Source organism: Medicago sativa, chromosome 7, assembly GCF_051527215.1.
Source record: "Medicago sativa cultivar Bolivia chromosome 7, Bolivia_mono, whole genome shotgun sequence".
NCBI classification, from domain to species: domain Eukaryota; kingdom Viridiplantae; phylum Streptophyta; class Magnoliopsida; order Fabales; family Fabaceae; genus Medicago; species Medicago sativa.
In genome coordinates this window covers 49,240,975-49,259,510 of record NC_140755.1, presented here as the reverse complement: position 1 = coordinate 49,259,510, position 18,536 = coordinate 49,240,975, and the positions used below count along the sequence as shown (strand labels likewise).

The 18,536-nt window shown below is 39.9% G+C and overlaps 1 pseudogene; it reads right to left on the bottom strand.

The window, feature by feature from the left end:
- LOC146906420 (FBD-associated F-box protein At4g10400-like) overlaps nt 1–18,125 on the bottom strand; it is a 41,565-nt pseudogene extending 23,440 nt beyond the window's left edge.
- Nucleotides 18,126–18,536: the final 411 nt, after the last annotated feature.

Genomic DNA, 18,536 nt, shown 5'->3' with positions numbered 1-18,536 from the left:
TAGCAAGTTTGACAAGGTTTTTCAACAAAATTTGCAAGAAATGCATTAAAAAAGGCAAAATATTTTCCACATATTTTTCCAATATTTATCATGCAAGAAATATCAAGAAACAATAAAAAATCATCAAGAAAATCAATAGAAATTTTTTTGGGAATTTTATCATAGCAAATTCATGCGCAGGGGGTGAAAATAGCAAAAAAATATCACAAACTCACAGGGGAGAGGGGTGTGCAAAGCAAACGTATACAGGCATGGCATAGTGGGCTTAAGGAGAGACTGGACCGGGTTAGGGTTTGGACAAACGGGTTGAACCGGTTCATTGGCCTATATAAGGCCTTGAACCGGTCCATTGCTCATTTCCCCACTCCCTTTCTCTCACTAAAAACGAAAACTAGAGAGAGAGAGAGTCTGCAAATGACTCTCTCTTCTCCGACGAGGCCTTCTTTCTCCGACGCGGTGGCCGGTGGTGGCGCCGCCGCGTCGGAGCTCCAAAATGCTCCGATCTGAACATTCTTTACATTTTTAAAACGCTATTTCTCTCCTCTTTTCGAAATTAAAACCTATTTTCGAAGATAATCAATAGATTGGCGTAGATCTACAAAGTTCTTCACGGATTTTTCGTTTTTTTGAACTTTTTGGAAAAAATTACTCCAAGATCAATGGATCTAGGCCGATCTATACTCTCACATGTCTTCCATGAATGGAACATGTACATATCTACGAATGTTTGGACTTGAATTGAAAGGGAAGAAGAGAGAGTAGTATTTACCTCGTTGAACTTGCCGAAAGATAGAGGAAGGAGAGCTTCACGAGGTTCGTTCTTGCTGCTTCTAGTGAGCGAGGTCGAATCCGAAAGTGAATCAGTTCTCTTTTTCTTCTTCGTTTTGTGATTCTTCCCTGTGAATTCGTTTGAATCTGGTACCGTTCGATTCTTTCCCTCTTCTTCTTCGAGATGTGAAAACCTTCGTGATCGCGTGGAATTCTACGCTTGAATTGCGAAGTGAAAGGTTCTGTGATGATGATTCGTAACGAATCTCTGAGAATCTCTGCAAATTTGTTGTAATTTTATGGTTAATTGTGTTTGTTTATGGTGGAATTGATTTTCTGGAAAATTAGGGTTTGAAAAAGGGGACGAATCTTGATGTTGATGATCTCTGAGAATCTTTCGAAGATTTGTTGAATGTTCTTGAGGATTTGTTGATTCGGTGATGAATTCTAGAACTTTTGGAATGTGTTATGTGTTACGGTTATGAATGTTGAAGATGAAGTTGTTGAAGTTCTTGGTGATCTTCAACAATATTCATCCATTTTTGTGTTTTTTGATCTGAGAAAAGAAGAGAGAGAATTGGTGAATCTGTTTTTGGTGATTTGGCAGGAAGTGAATGGTTGTCTTGACCTTGACTGATGAAGTGGCCTTTTATAGGCTGCCATTTGTGCAATCTGGACCAATAGGACACTGCCACGTGGCATAACTTTGTAACAAACTCTTGTGGACTAATGCAAAATTGACATGTGGACTGGACTGTAAATTTGGACCAAAAGGACTAATCTGCAAAATAATAAAAGACAAGGACCAAAATGCAAAATGACACAAAAGGACTAAAATGCAAAAAATAATAAAATTGAATTTAAAAAATGTAATTTGAAATGAACGTAAAGTGAAACGATTAAAAATGACAAAACGGACTAAAACGAACCAATTACCTAAATGAGGTACTTTAAAGTAACCTCTCTCTGCCAAAATTTTGTGTGAAATGACCAAAATGCCCCTAGGGGCTAAAACGACTAAAAATGACTCAGATGCAATTTTAAGATGATTTTTAACAGAGAATTGAAGCAAGAGTTTATTTAAACCAATTTGATAGACTCAGAGACAATTTTCAAAATTTGAACAGAGTTTTGACACATGAAAAGACTAAAATGCCCCCTAGGGGCTAAACTGACTCAAAATGACTTCAAATACAATTTTTGAAATGGATTCTGACATAGAATTGAAATGAAGACTTATTCAAACTATTTGAAAGGACTCAAACAATTTTTAAAAGACTGAAAGAAATTTTAACATAGGAAATGACTAAAATACCCTTCTATGTGAACTTTGCAAGTAATATTGAAATAAAATGCAGAGAAAGATGTAATTGATTAGAGACATATCAAATGACTTGAAATGCAAGAAAAGAAGAATGGAGCTAGTATTTTTAGGTCCAAAATTAGGGTATAACAGCTGCCCCTATTTAAGTTTCTTTGTCCGGAGAGTCAAGAGACGCAGTCTTTGAGTTGACAGGACGAAGATACTTAAATATTAACATTTGCACTGTTTTTGGACATAAAAATACGCTCTCGGGTTTTCACAATCATGGATGTCATGCAGTATTTTGATTATGAATGCAAGACAAACAACTGGAGTCTATGGAGCATGCCATGTCACTGGGGATCCAGGTGGACATTGACAGGGTAGACAAACCAGGGGATAGAAAATAAGGTACAAGCTGTTCTTTGGATCGAACTAGCCACTTGACCAAGGAATACAAAACAAGAGATAGATGCAAGCTGTTCTTGGGATCGAACTTGGCACTTGACCGGAAACATAGGCATATAGGCAGATACAAGCTGTTCTTTGGATCGAACTTGACACTTGATTGAAGGTACAAACAGATAGACAGGCACAAACTGTTCTTTGGATCGAACTGGCTGTTTGGCTGGAGATATAGACAAAAGGGTAGATACAAACTGTTCTTTGGATCGAACTTGCCGTTGGATCATCACCACATCATGTGGGTAGGTGCAAACTGTTCTTTGGATCGAACTTGTCGTTTGACTGATGCCAAAGCATTAGCTTGGTACAAACTGTTCTTTGGATCGAACTTGTTGTTTGTCCGGAAGTATAGGTATATAAGCAGGTACAAGTTGTTCTTTGGATCGAACTAGCCACTTGACCGATAACAAGATATGTATTGGAAGTTTGATTTGGAAAGATACAAATTGAGAGTAGGTTGATATTGACTTGATTTGAAAATAGACATGACCCTTATTGTTGGCCCAAGAGCAAATTGAGAGTTGATTAATATTGACAAAGACATTGAATTGAAAGTTTGAGATTGAAAGAGAGATTGAAAATTGAGATTGATCGGAGACATAGACATAGACATTGAATTGAGAGTTGAAATTGAATTGAATTGGAGATTGGAATTGAATTGAGTTAAATTGACATTGAAATTGGATTGAAGGTTGAAATTGAATTGAATTTGACAGTTGAAATTGAATTGAATTTGACAGTTGAAATTGAATTGAATTTGACAGTTGAAATCGGATTGAAAGTTGAAATTGAGTTGAATCTGACAGTTGAAATTGAAATTGTGATTGGATTGAAATTGGAGATTGAAATTGAGTTTGACAGTTGAAGTTTGGATTGAATTGAAATTGAGATTGGATTGAAATTTGGAATTGGATTGAATTTGACAATGAAGATTGGAAATGCAACATGTATGTATGGGATAAAAAGATTATTGAATGTATGAGCACATAAAATGCATGATTATGCATGTATGAATGCTTGAAATGCATGATTGGTTTGTAGTTTTACAAGGAAGTTTCACAGAGATAGACAAAGCATTGGAAGATTGGGCACGTAGTGGCTCGTGCTGCAACATATTCACACAGAAATCCTCTTTGGAGAGACCGTCGTTGAGAGACGTATTAAAACCATGGCTGAGGGCAATATGAACTTGTAGAGGAGGGATCCTTGGAAGATTCTTTGGTACGGGTCGCCGTTGTTAGGCGTGTCAGTGCTGGGTAAACATTGGATACTTGCATCTGTGGTCAATGCTTTTCAATATTTCATTCTTTCATTTTTCAATCCCATTTTTGCCTGAACCGCCCTTTCGGGTTTTCGATTCACCGGGGAGTAAAATTCTTTTCATTGCCCCATTTTTGCCTGAATTGCCTTCATAGGTTGTCAATCAGCGGGGTGCTCATTTTTGCCTAAGCCGCCCTTTCGGGTTGCGAGCTTTTCATTTGCATTTTTCAATTTTTTTCATTTTCATTTTGTTTTTTTCATTCTTGCCATTGACCACAGATCATCCTGGGGAGTAACCTGCTTGTAACACGTATTGAAATAGACAGTGACACTCATTTATTCATGCATGTTTCATTGAAATGTACCCTATTGCTCAGGTTTGCTTTCAAAATAGACAGGAAAAGATGTTTCAATTTTCAAAAATGTTTGTTTCAGACATTGACATCATCAAATAGAAAGGAAATATTTTGTATATAGCATTGAAAAATAGAAAGAAAGATAAAGTTTTAAACAATAGCACAGGCTCAAATTGATGTAGAAGAGTGAAAATTAGCCAAAGGCATAACTCCACGGATTTACAAAGCTTGGAAAATGGTAATTTTATTGGTTGGTGATATATTGAACACGATGACAGCTACATTTCATAGAAATTTTGAATTCACAAGTACAGAAGCTTCTGATGAAGACGATCATTGACAGTTACAGATGCCCCCAAGGGGTGATGGTGATTTGCCAGATATAGTTACTTGTCTTTTATTGTCAACCTCATTTTTGCATGAACCGCCCTTTCGGGTTTTCGGCTCATCGAGGCGCTCATTCTTTCCTAAGTTGCGTACAATCTCAGCGAGCTTTATTCATATTCATTTTTTTTGTCCCTAACTTTTGCCAGGATCGCCCTTTCGGGTTTTCGATCCACCAGGAAGCGCATTTTTGCCTAGGCCGCCCTTTCGGGTTTTCGACCTACCACGCTGTTCTTTTCTTTTTTAGACAAAGTATTTCTTGACTATATCGGCGTTAACAGGGTTTGGAAGCTCAACACCATCCATGTGTGTGAGAATCAAAGCACCACTAGAGAAAGCCTTCTTGACAACATAAGGACCTTCATAGTTAGGTGTCCACTTGCCCCTTGGGTCGGGTTGTTGACTTATCCTTCTCTTCAATACAAGTTCGCCTTCCTTGAATTCTCGAGGTCGGACTTTCTTGTCAAAAGCATTCTTCATTCGCACTTGATACAACTGTCCATGAGCCATAGCATCCATACGTTTCTCTTCAATCAGATTCAATTGATCGTACCGACTTTGACACCATTCAGCCTCAGTTAATTTTGTTTCCATAATCACTCGAAGAGATGGAATCTCCACTTCCAGAGGGAGAACTGCTTCCATGCCATACACAAGAGAGAAAGGAGTTACCCCGGTTGAACTACGCACTGTAGTACGGTAACCATGCAAGGCAAAAGGTAGCATTTCATGCCAGTCTTTGTAAGTAGTGACCATCTTCTGAACAATCTTCTTGATGTTCTTGTTAGCAGCCTCAACTGCACCATTCATCTGAGGTCTATAAGGAGAAGAGTTGTGATGTTCAATCTTGAATTCTTCACATAAAGCTTGCATCATGCTATTGTTCAGATTGGAACCGTTGTCAATGATGATCTTGTTAGGAACACCATATCGACAGATGATGTTATTCTTGATAAACTTTACCACCACTTGCTTGGTCACATTTGCATAGGAGGCAGCCTCAACCCACTTGGTGAAATAGTCAATTGCCACTAGAATGAAACGATGTCCGTTGGAAGCTTTTGGTTCAATTCTTCAGATCATGTCAATGCCCCACATAGAGAAAGGCCATGGGGAAGTCATAACATTGAGAGCATGTGGAGGCACATGAATCTTGACATTTGTGGCATCTCTTGGCATGTTTGTGGCAGTCACGCTCCATAGTTATCCAGTAATAGCCAGCTCTTAACAGTTTTCTTGACATGGTGTGGCCCGAAGCATGGGTTCCAAAAGTACCATCATGTACATCATGCATCAATTTCTCAGCTTCTTGTTTGTCAACACACCTCAACAAGACCATGTCATAGTTCCTCTTGTATAGGATTTCTCCGTCCAGAAGGAATTTGCTAGCCCATCGTCTCAATGTCTTTTTATCCCTGTTGGAGACACCAGGTGGATATTCATGACTTTGCAAGAATTGTTTGATGTTGTAATACCAAGGCTTTTTGTCATTCACATCTTCATTAGCCTGATCTGGCATATTTTCAATAGTAAACACATGAGTGGATCTATCAAGATGCTGCACTTTGATTACGGGCACGTCATTCCAATGGTTCACATGAAACATAGAAGACAAAGTAGCAAGAGCATCGGCCATCTGGTTTTCATCCCGAGGGATGTGGTGCAGCTCAACCTTAGTAAAGTATGTCAACAGACGTCTTGCATAGTCACGGTAAGGGATCAGCTTCTCATGATGAGTCTCCCATTCACCCTTTATCTGATTAATAACAAGTGCAGAATCTCCATAGATGTCAAGGTGCTTAATTCTCGGGTCCATAGCTTCTTCAATGCCCAGGATGCATGCTTCATATTCAGCTATATTGTTTGTGAATTCAAAAGTTATTCAAGCAGTAAAAGGAATATGGTGCCCCTGCGGAGTTACAATGATGGCTCCAATCCCTTTACCATAAGCATTAACAGCACCATCAAACACCAATCCCCACTTGCTATTGGGATCCGGCCCTTCATTGATCAGTGGTTCTTCACAGTCTTTCGCTTTCAGATACATAATCTCTTCATCAGGGAAATCAAATTTAATTGGCTGGTAATCATCAAGAGGCTGACAAGCAAGATGCTCAGCAAGGATACTTCCTTTGATTGCTTTCTGAGCTTTGTACAAAATATCATATTCGGACAACAACATTTGCCAACGTGCGATCTTTCCAGTAACAACAGGCTTCTCAAAGATGTACTTGATTGGATCCATTCGGGAAATCAACCAAGTTGTATGGTTCACCATATAATGACGCAGGCGTTTGGCAGCCCAGGCTAAAACACAACAAGTCTTTTCAAGCGTTGTATACCGAGTCTCACAGTCAGTGAACTTCTTGCCCAGATAGTAGATATCATGTTCTTTCTTTCCAGTCTCGTCTTGTTGACCCCACTGAATCATCTAACACTGACAGATACATAATCAAAGGCCTTCCTTCCACTGGTGGGACAAGGATAGGTGGTTCCAACAGGTATTCTTTAATGCTATCAAAAGCTTCCTGGCATTCATCATTCCATACAACAGGCTGATTCTTTCTGAGCAATTTGAAAATTGGTCCACAGGTAGTAGTCATGTGAGATATGAATCTTGAAATATAATTCAGACGTCCGAGGAAACCTCTGACTTGCTTTTCAGTTTGAGGGGCCAGCATCTCTCTGATGGCTCGGACTTTGTCAGGATCAACTTCAATGCCTCTTTGACTGACAATGAAGCCTAGCAACTTTCCAGATCTTACACCAAATGTACACTTGTTAGGATTCAACCGCAGCTTGTACTTTCTCAATCTTTCAAACATCTTTTTCAAATACACAACATGCTGCTCCTCATCACTTGACTTCACAATCATGTCATCAACGTATACTTCAATCTCTTTGTGAATCATATCATGAAACAGAGTTGTCATACCCCTTTGATAGGTAGCACCAGCATTTCTTAAGCCAAACGTCATCACTTTATAACAGAACGTTCCCCACGGAGTGATGAAGGACGTCTTTTCCCTATCTTCAGGAGACATTCGTATCTGATTATAACCAGAGAAACCATCCATAAAGGAGAACACTTTGGATTGAGCAGTACTGTCAACAAGTACATCAATATGAGGCAATGGGAAGTTATCTTTTGGACTGGCTTTGTTCAGATCTCTATAATCAACACACATTCGAACTTTTCCATCTTTCTTCGGTACTGGTACAATGTTGGCAATCCACTCAGGATATTCAGCTGTCATGAGGAAACCCGCATCAATTTGCTTCTGCACCTCAGCCTTGATCTTAAGAGCCATGTCTGGACGAGACTTTCTCAATTTCTGTTTGACGGGAGGACATTCAGGTCTTATTGGTATCCGATGTTCCACAATCTTGGGGTCTAGACCCGGCATATCTTCATAGGACCATGCAAAGACATCTGGATAATCATGGAGAAGCTGAGTAATCTTCTTTTTCACTTCTGGCTCGAGTGCAGCACCAATCTTATTCTCTCGCTTGTTCTCTTCAGTACCCAGGTTGATAAGCTCAATCTCTTCCTGGTGAGGCTGAATGGCTCTTCTTTCTTGCTCAAGCAGTCGAGTGATCTCATACGGTATCCCTTCATTATCTTCCTCATCTTCAGCTTCATATACAGGGAATTCAAAATTTGGAGGAACCATAGGGTCACTGTGTTCAACGAGTTTATTATGGTTCAATCTGCATAATATGATTGGGATGATTTTAGAAAAAGTTTTTCATGCAGAATTTTGAAATTAATAAGAAAATATAGATGTTTTGGTTTTTTCTGGCATTACCATTATTTCCAAGAAAAAGGCACTAAAAAGTAAAAAAACAAAGAGTCGCGAGAAAGACGACAACTTTTATTGATAACAGCAATGCCGAAACAAACATGCCCTTACAATGATATCACTTTCGCCTTGGGCAGAGCGGAAGGATTGTTATTTTGAAAACAAAGAAAACATGAGCACCAAGACACATTACATGGAAGCATGCATGACTAAAGGAACATCAGTGGCTTCCCAATTTCTCACAGTGCCTCCTGGTACAACAAATGTAGGCACGTAACCACTTTCAGCAGCATCTTCAGCAATAACATTGATAAACCCAGCACTGTAGAAAGTTCCTGTTGAAGCGCCTGAGGGCAGGGAAAATCCAAGGCCCTCTTTGCGCTTGTTTTCCAAAATCTGAATCACTTTGCCCCAGTCGGTAGCTTGTCCTTCTTGAACAGCCTTCTGGGCATCTTTCAATGAGGCCATAGCAGCACTAGCTCTTCGGGGTTCTGCACCTTCAACAGTCAAGCCTTGAAATGATGTCCCTTCAGCGGACCCTGCTTCAACACAAGAGAAAGATGACACTTGGCTAACCAGATATGCTTCTTCACCATGCACAGTGACAATCTTACCATTCCTCACAAACTTGAGTTTCTGATGCAAAGTAGAAGTTACTGCCCCAGCGTCGTGAATCCACGGTCTTCCGAGGAGACAACTGTAAGAAGCATTGATGTCCATGACCTGGAAAGTAATCTGAAATGTCTCAGGACCAATGGTAATTGGCAAATCTACCTCCCCAAGAACATCTTTGCGAGATCCGTCGAAAGCCTTAACTAAATAGCTGCTTCCTCTCAGAGAAATTCCATGATGACTCAACTGTCTTAGTGTAGATTCGGGCATTACATTTAAGGATGATCCAGTGTCCACCAACACATTGGATATCATGTCAGACTTGCAGTGTACTGAGATATGCAGAGCCAAGTTGTGGTGTTTCCCTGCTTCGGGGAGTTCATCATCACCAAACTCCAAGTTATTGCAAGCAGTAATGTTACCCACTATTCCATCGAAATGATCCACAGAGACTTCATGATCAACATAGGCCTGCTCAAGTACCTTCATTAATACTTTCCTGTGAGCTTCTGAGCTCAAGAGCAGAGACAAAATAGATATCTTTGACGGAGTTTGCAGCAGCTGGTCAACAATTTTATAATCGCTCTTTTTGATAAGTCTCAGAATTTCGTCCAGATTAGACTTGTCAATAGATTGGCCTGATGGGTCGGGGTTCTTGGCAACAGGAGGAGCAACCGGTGGAGTTATTGTAGCAATAGGTGTAACCACCTTCTTTTGGAACAAGGGTGAACGGACTTTCCCGCTTCTCAGAGCTATGATTTCTCCCGCAACATTATCAACTGTAGCTGGAGATACCAGAGGCACTTCTGCTCCATTCTCAATCATGGTTGTATTGTACTTGTAAGGGATTGCTTTTGTAGAAGCATAAGATATCGGACCAGGTAACCTGATCACTAAGGGCTCAACATTCCTTGTCTGAGATGCAGTTTTAACAGGAGAATCATGAAACACTGGCACAATCACACAAACATCACTGGCAATCAAGTGTTTGTCATCCATTAGGCTCTGTATATCATCTTGCACCACACAACAACCCATAGGATTTTGAAGACATTCTGAGCAAGAAGCATGATTGTGTTTGAATAAAGAAGCCTGGCAAAGTTTAACATGTAGCGGTACCAAGGGAGTAACAACATTGCGGACATCCAACATGGGATCCTCTTGAGGAACGGGGATTATTTCGAAAGCCTCGATCATGTTAACAGCAGCATGGTTTGGAAGTGGATTGTCAAGAACATGAGGAACACTATTTTCAAAAGTCAACCGTCCTTTTTCTATCAAGTCTTTCACAATATATTTCAGAGCATAGCAACCCTCAACATCGTGGCCTTGAGCGCCCTGATGGAATTCACATGTGAGATCTTGTCGGAACCTAGGAGGCAAAGGAGTAGGCAGAGGCTTGCCTGGTCTAGTGACACAGTGTCCCTTAGCAAGTAAAGTTGGGAGCAGCTCAGCATACTGCATAGGTATTGGTGGAAAATAAGTCTTGGGCTGAGGACCCTGTTGTTGCTGCTGCTGCTGTTGAGTAGGAGGCTGGTGTTGTACTTGCTGAGCAATTGCATTAACGGGCACTGGTGGTTGACCCGGTGGCAGAGGATATTGCTGATAGAATGGCAGGAAGAAAGGATGTTGAGAGTATTGCATGTATTGATAGGGCAGAGGTAATTGAGTATCATTAACAGGTGTAGACTGATTACCAGATACCATCCCTACTTCGGATTCTTTCCTCTTATGGTGGCCATTACCATACTTCTTTGGTGCGCTGGCTGAAGATTCACCCTTTTCAAGAACAATGATACATTCTCTGACAGCCTCCTCTAGACGAGTTCCCATAGTAACCATGTCGGAGAAGTTGTTTGGAGCAGAGACTATCATTCTTTCCTTATATTCCTTCTTCAGAGTTTTCAGGAATGTCTGTGTTAATTCTTCCTCATCGAGTCGAGGAGAAACACGGGCAGCTGCCCCTCTCCACCTCTGAGCATATTCACGGAAGGTTTCATCTGACTTCTGAGACAAGGACTTAAGAGAGTCCCTATTTGGCTTCAAGCGGGTATTGAACTCATAATGACTTTCAAAAGCAGCAGCAAGTTCCTCAAAAGTATGGATATTGTCTTTGCTCAAACCAGTGTACCAATCTGCCGCATCTTCTACTAGGCTGTCCTGGAAGCAGTGTATCATCAGTGCATCATTATCTGCATAATTGGCCATCTTCCGGACGTACCGAATGACATGGCTGTGTGGACAGGAAGATCCATTGTATTTGTCAAAATCTGGCACCTTGAACTTCTTAGGAATCTCAAATCGGGATACCAAGCATAGATCACGAGCCTTAGCAGAGACATTGTTTCCACGGCTAGCTTTGACCTCACGGAGTTTTCCAGCCAATTCTCTTAAATGTTGTTTCATAGCCTCCATTACAGGGTCTTGTCCACGCGGAGTATCGACATCAATCGCCTGTTGCACAGTGTGGACAATAGGATCGGTAACAACAGTAGTCACTTGAGGCATAGAGGTGGATACGGGGATCTGTCCTTGACCAGCAAAACCAGAGACACCAGCAGCAGTATTAGGAGAATAGAACGCTGAGAGCCCATAAGGACGTCCATTGGGCATAACAAAACGAGCATCGGAAGCCACAGTAGACAGTGGGATAGAGGGAATCCCTTCAGTAGAAGCTGGAACAGATGTGGCTGGTTATTCTTGTGCAGCCATCATGGTGGACATAGCGTCATGAGCCTTAGCCAAGTCTTCTTTCATAGCAGCCAATTCGGTACGGAGCTGAGCATTTTCTTCTTCAAAGTTAGCCATGATTCTTCTCTTGTGAAATCTTGTTTGATGAACTCTATCTGGTTGGTAAACCTTGCGAACACGAGTCACCTTTCAGACTGCGGCGGACAAAACCAGGAGGCAATGAGCACGAGAGAAGTCTTTTGTGACCAATGAATGCATATGATGCATGAGATGTGTTAATGTATATGCAAAAGGACTCTTTTTGTGTTATCGAAAGGTTTTAGACAAATTAGAAGTTTGTAAACACTACTAAACAACAATTAACATAAACGAGAAACAAACAACCGACATATAGTTTTACAAGACGATTCCCTTTGAAATGCTAGGCCAAGGGATAGACTTTGAAATGTAAAGCAGTAATAACAACTGGGAATAACAACAGGAAATGGAAATCCTCAAGCATAGGAAATGGAAGCATCATCCTCAGACTCAGACTCATAGCTGCAGTAACGTGCATAGAAGTCACGGGCACCCCTTGCCCTCTTAGAGTCTCTCATAAGCAACCTATCTTTTTCTTCAATCTCTTTCCTAGATTTAGCCAACTCTTTCTTCAGTGTCATCACCTCATGAGTCTTCTGCTCATCCTTTCCATCCAAAGTCATGATCAAATTCTCAGCCTCATAGTATCTAGTCCTCCACTGATGCTTCTCCCGACTCTCCATAGCTAGATGCTCCTGATACATCTCCTGAGTAGGTGGAAGTAGAGGCAAAGGCATGGTAGGAATAGATGCAGACACATATCTCATAGAGGGGTAAGGCATACCAATCTCCTCAGCTTGGTTTATCACCCACTGCGTATAGGCCTCATGAGCAACACCGGACCTTACACCCATATGCTTCACCTCTTTCTTCCGAAGCTTGGACCAAGCTTCCATGAAATCTTCTCTTATTCCCGTGGGAGCATTGGAATAGTGGAAGAAGTAGGGAGATGTAGCAAGATTGATGGGCTTTTCTTTCATCGGGAAACCAAATTGTCGCAAGGCGAGCTCCGGGTTATAGTTGATTCCACCCCGGGTACCAAGAAGAGGTACATTAAGAAACTTTCCACCACCAAAGATAATTTCCTTGACTCTAGAAGTGGGAGTGAGCCAAACCATTTCATTAGGAGTGAGAGCCATAATTCTCTGTGAAATAGACCAATTCTCCGGATTGTCGTGGAAAGACTCGTGAAGGTGCGAAATAAACCACCTATAGAGGAGAGGCACACAACAAAGAACGTATCCACGACCCTTGCCGGGTCGATTGTGAATAGCATGGTATGTGTCAGCTAGCAAGGTAGGAACCGGATTCTTGGAGTGGAAGATCATAATAGCATTCATGTACACGAAGTCATCAAGATTTGGAAAGAGAATAAGCCCATAGATGAGGAGTGCAAGAATAGCTTCAAGAGTGTCCTGACAAGTGGTCTTGAGGTTGGCTTTCTCAAGTAGATACTTTGAAGTGAACCCTCAGATACGAGCCTTAGTGATAAGATTCTTGGAGACATCGGTGGTCTTGAGATAGAGATCCTTAGCAATAACCAATGGAGTAGGAGGATTTTCAAGTCCTGAGAAAGGTACCCCCTTAGCAATAGATAGACCCATCAAGCAAGAATAAGCCTCTAAAGTAGGCACCAACTGAAAGTCCGGAAAAGTGAAGCACCGATAGTCCCGATCATAGAATTGCACTAGAGTGTGCACAAGCTTCTCATCCACATTAGTCTGGAGAATAGTAAGTAAAGCCCCGTAACGATGTCAGAAACCAGTCGGATCCTCGATCTTGAGTGCCAAATCTCTCAAACTAGCCAAATCCACTTCCTTGAACTGGTAGGACTTAGTCTTCCCCATTCCTACAATGTTTACAAATTCAATTTGTCTAAGCCCTTCGATAACAATGCATGGAAAAAGTTTATGCATGTATGCATGATTATGTTCAAGTTCGGAGAAGACATGGTGGGTTGAAGTTCAAAGTCGAGGAGTCATGGGTGGACACGGTGTCCGGTAAATCTAGGGTTTTAGGATAATAGTAACCGGGTTCTAAAAAGGTTCCCAAGTTGCAACCTCTCCGACGTACATCACGGTGTCACGAGACAACACTCGCTCCATGATTATACATAAGAAGGTCTAGCTTGAGTGTAGTATCGCGTGACAACTAAAACTCGAGACAACACTCGGTTTAGCTTCCACACTACATCCTAGAAAATGGCCATGGATGGGTTCGGTTATCTACGGTCCATAGCGTCATAGAACAATTAGAAGTAAAGTGCCTAAACGCGACAACACGCGCCGACAACATCACCTCCAAAATGCCTTAGCTATGTGGGATTGATCGCATAATCCAAAACACGAGGCAACCCCCGGAATGAATTGTCGATTATATCCCTCCTAAATCCTAAGTTCACTCAGCCCGGGTGTAGGACTTTTGATATTCTCACCCCACACGTTTGCAAGAATTTAAACATTTATTCACATAAGGAAGCAAGTAAAAGAAACAAGTAAGAACAAAGCGCAAGCGTGGAAATAAAGACTAGGCGTAACTCTCGAATCTCCCCAGTGAAGTCGCCAGCTGTTTTATCTTGGTTTTCGGGTGTCAAACATCGATTACGTTTGAACCTTTTTAACCGGTGATATCTTATTTTTTCTTGGGAAGGGAAAAAGTAAGCAAAACCCTTGAGAATCGAGGTCCGGGAGTTGTTTTCGCTACGGGAAGGTGTTAGGCACCCATAACGACTATAGTATCCTATAGGAACCGTCATTACTTTCTACGCGCGCGCTTTATTTTTAAATGCTATTTGAAAAATGATATTTACACCTAAGAGTTTACTAAGTGAAGAATTGGAGGGAGAAGAAGATGTTTGAATTTTTTATTTTAATTGAATTGAAGGAATTTTGATTCCTTGCCTACGTACCCGTTTAAGGGATCAAATCCACCGTAGTTCTCTTCCAAAAGATGTTTTTTGTTTTTGTTGGTTGATTTTAAGTTTGAAAATTGGAATTTGAAGAATGAGGAGAAGAGGCCTCAAGGGCATAAGATTGGAAAAAGGCGAGGTGGAATTAGTTATTTTGCAAAATGAAAGTCAAAGTATGATTAAAATTCATTAAAATTTGTTTAAGAAAATAAAAGGAAAATCAATGGGATTTTGATCCCAAGGTTTATTATGAAAAAGATTTGAGTGATGTTGTTCATATTTTTTTGGAAAATTGATTTTTCTAAGTGTAAAGCCTAAACATTCATCTAAACATACAATCCTAAACATACATCTAAACATGCATAACCTAAGCATATATCTAAAGTCATCTATGTGATGTGTGTGCATGTGTCGGTGCTTGTGTCGGTGTACATCGTTAGAGTCCATTGTCCATATTACATCATGCCCTAGTTTACATGCTATGGTCTTGCAAGAATTTAAATTGCATAAGAAAAATATTACAAAATTTCCTAAGTTTTACATTCTAATTTTTGCATGAAATTAAATTGCAAGAAGATAAAGGTGAATATGAGATGAGATGGGGATGCTTATGAAATGATGAACAAAATGGTTAGTAATATAAGGCACAAAATGATAGAAGAGATAGGCAAGAAAATATTAAGCAAATCAATGAGAATTAGCACTAAAAGGTGGCAAAAACATGCCTAAAATTTACCATGATATGAAAGCAAGATCACGACCTATAATTTTCATATCCTTTGCAAATTTCCAAAGGATTTTATTTCAGCATATGACATGAAAATTGTGAGGCCACATCAAGCTTCCAAAGTTTTGGCATACTTTAGACCTATTCTGCACTAATTTTGCACATAGTAATGTTCAAACAATTCACAACACAAGAAAGTAATATCACACATCACAAACAGCACCAAATATTCCAGATCAACAACAAACAATGCCTCAAAATTACTCTTTAAGCACCAATTATCATGGGCCAAAATATTGGAATTAAAATGTGCAAAAAAGTTTCACAAAATATGGTAAAAAACAACACAAACACACACAATTTCCCATGTATTTTCCCATCAATTTTCAACTTGCACAAAAGTCACAAGGAATCAAGTCTTGATCATCCCAAAACAAATGTACTAGAACTCACCACATTTTTAGCAAGTTTGACAAGGTTTTTCAACAAAATTTGCAAGAAATGCATTAAAAAAGACAAAATATTTTCCACATATTTTTCCAATATTTATCATGCAAGAAATATCAAGAAACAATCAAAAATCATCAAGAAAATCAATAGAAATTTTTTTTGGGAATTTTATCATAGCAAATTCATGCGCAGGGGGTGAAAATAGCAAAAAATTATCACAAACTCACAGGGGAGAGGGGTGTGCAAAGCAAACGTATACAAGCATGGCATAGTGGGCTTAAGGAGAGACTGGACCGGGTTAGGGTTTGGACAAACGGGTTGAACCGGTTCATTGGCCTATATAAGGCCTTGAACCGGTCCATTGCTCATTTCCCCACTCCCTTTCTCTCACTAAAAACGAAAACTAGAGAGAGAGAGTCTGCAAATGACTCTCTCTTCTCCGACGAGGCCTTCTTTCTCCGACGCGGTGGCCGGTGGTGGCGCCGCCGCGTCGGAGCTCCAAAATGCTCCGATCTGAACATTCTTTACATTTTTAAAACGCTATTTCTCTCCTCTTTTCGAAATTAAAACCTATTTTCGAAGATAATCAATAGATTGGCGTAGATCTACAAAGTTCTTCACGGATTTTTCGTTTTTTTAAACTTTTTGGAAAAAATTACTCCAAGATCAATGGATCTAGGCCGATCTATACTCTCACATGTCTTCCATGAATGGAACATGTACATATCTACGAATGTTTGGACTTGAATTGAAAGGGAAGAAGAGAGAGTAGTATTTACCTCGTTGAACTTGCCGAAAGATGGAGGAAGGAGAGCTTCACGAGGTTCGTTCTTGCTGCTTCTAGTGAGCGAGGTCGAATCCGAAAGTGAATCAGTTCTCTTTTTCTTCTTCGTTTTGTGATTCTTCCCTGTGAATTCGTTTGAATCTGGTACCGTTCGATTCTTTCCCTCTTCTTCTTCGAGATGTGAAAACCTTCGTGATCGCGTGGAATTCTACGCTTGAATTGCGAAGTGAAAGGTTCTGTGATGATGATTCGTAACGAATCTCTAAGAATCTCTGCAAATTTGTTGTAATTTTATGGTTAATTGTGTTTGTTTATGGTGGAATTGATCTTCTGGAAAATTAGGGTTTGAAAAAGGGGACGAATCTTGATGTTGATGATCTCTGAGAATCTTTCGAAGATTTGTTGAATGTTCTTGAGGATTTGTTGATTCGGTGATGAATTCTAGAACTTTTGGAATGTGTTATGTGTTACGGTTATGAATGTTGAAGATGAAGTTGTTGAAGTTCTTGGTGATCTTCAACAATATTCATCCATTTTTGTGTTTTTTGATCTGAGAAAAGAAGAGAGAGAATTGGTGAATCTGTTTTTGGTGATTTGGCAGAAAGTGAATGGTTGTCTTGACCTTGACTGATGAAGTGGCCTTTTATAGGCTGCCACTTGTGCAATCTGGACCAATAGGACACTGCCACGTGGCATAACTTTGTAACAAACACTTGTGGACTAAAGAAAAATTGACATGTGGACTGGACTGTAAATTTGGACCAAAAGGACTAATCTGCAAAATAATAAAAGACAAGGACCAAAATGCAAAATGACACAAAAGGACTAAAATGCAAAAAATAATAAAATTGAATTTAAAAAATGTAATTTGAAATGAACGTAAAGTGAAACGATTAAAAATGACAAAACGGACTAAAACGAACCAATTACCTAAATGAGGTACTTTAAAGTAACCTCTCTCTGCCAAAATTTTGTGTGAAATGACCAAAATGCCCCTAGGGGCTAAAACGACTAAAAATGACTCAGATACAATTTTAAGATGATTTTTAACAGAGAATTGAAGCAAGAGTTTATTTAAACCAATTTGATAGACTCAGAGACAATTTTCAAAATTTGAACAGAGTTTTGACACATGAAAAGACTAAAATGCCCCCTAGGGGCTAAACTGACTCAAAATGACTTCAAATACAATTTTTGAAATGGATTCTGACATAGAATTGAAATGAAGACTTATTCAAACTATTTGAAAGGACTCAAACAATTTTTAAAAGACTGAAAGAAATTTTAACATAGGAAATGACTAAAATACCTTTCTATGTGAACTTTGCAAGTAATATTGAAATAAAATGCAGAGAAAGATGTAATTGATCAGAGACATATCAAATGACTTGAAATGCAAGAAAAGAAGAATGGAGCTAGTATTTTTAGGTCCAAAATTAGGGTATAACACCGTGCAAACCGTCCGACCAAACCGGCATCCGAATAACCCGTCACCCGAACTAACCGTTGAAGCAAACGGACGGCAGTGGGTTTCATTTTTCCACCCACGGTGGTCACTCGGATTTGCATTTTCCATCCGAAATCCGACCGAACCGTCCGATTGTCCAGCCCTAGAGGAGGATTCCATTCCCCGCCAACTTCATTTTGAATGGATGTAGTGGAAAGAACTAGAAACATCAACAAGACCTATTACTTATGTTCTAAATTACTATTGCCTTTTTTCATGATTCTTTACTTTTCTTATTTAAATTGTTTTTCAATATGACATTGCTGCTCTTGCTGCTGCTATTGATGTAAACTTATGATGATTAATTATGGTACACTTCTTAATCTATCTTTCCCAATAGTAATGGTTTGATTGCGCTAACTTCTTATTTGATGCATAAACATAGGGTAAGAGCGTAGCAATTGAAAATTTCTGTCTCTTGTTTTCCATGTATCTTCTTT